This window comes from Eimeria mitis, genomic scaffold (assembly GCF_000499745.2).
Source record: "Eimeria mitis Houghton genomic scaffold, Emh_scaff298, whole genome shotgun sequence".
NCBI classification, from domain to species: Eukaryota; Apicomplexa; class Conoidasida; order Eucoccidiorida; family Eimeriidae; genus Eimeria; species Eimeria mitis.
This window is the reverse complement of record NW_013571322.1, coordinates 6602-7174: the sequence shown is the minus strand read 5'-3', so window position 1 is coordinate 7174 and position 573 is coordinate 6602. Positions and strand designations below refer to the sequence as shown.

The 573-nt window shown below is 56.7% G+C and overlaps 1 protein-coding gene across 1 annotated transcript in view; it reads left to right on the top strand.

Annotated features, from left to right (window-relative positions):
• Positions 1–573, top strand: part of EMH_0007090 (uncharacterized protein) — a gene marked incomplete at both ends in the record, with an annotated part of 10814 nt that overhangs the window by 7428 nt on the left and 2813 nt on the right. The gene's annotated exons all lie outside the window — the stretch shown is intronic.

Here is a 573-nt window from a genome sequence, read left to right as displayed (position 1 = left end):
GTGTTAGATGCGGTGGGTGGGAGGTTTGCTGCTGTAGCAGTCATTGCTGCTGCTGTTGCTGCTGCTGCTGCTGCTGCTGCTGCTGCTGCTGCTGCTGTGCTGCAGCAATTCGGTTTAACGTCCGTCGTGCTGCTGTTGCTGTTGTTGGTTTATTGAGAGAAGCAGCAGCAGCAGCAGCAGCAGCAGCACTACCAGCTGAGGGTGAGGGGGACCTGCACATACACCGCAGAGCAGCAGCAGCAGCAGCACGAGTAGCTGCCGAGTGTTACAGCAGCAGCTGCAGCAACCAGCAGCAGCAACAGCAGCAGCAGCAGCAGCAGCAGATGCATCACGCTGCTGCTGTCTGCCCCCAGCTAGCTCAGCGCCTGGCGCTGCTTCTTGAGGCCCTAGACGGCAACGGCTTCTACACTAACAAACTAGCCGCTACGCTCACCTAGCTAGCTAGCTAGCTAGCTAGCTAGCTAGCTAGCTAGGTGATATAGCTAGCTAGCTGACTAGCTAGCTAGATAGCTAGGTGGTATAGCTAGCTAGCCGGCTAGCTAGCTAGCTAGCTAGGTGATACAGCTAGCTAGC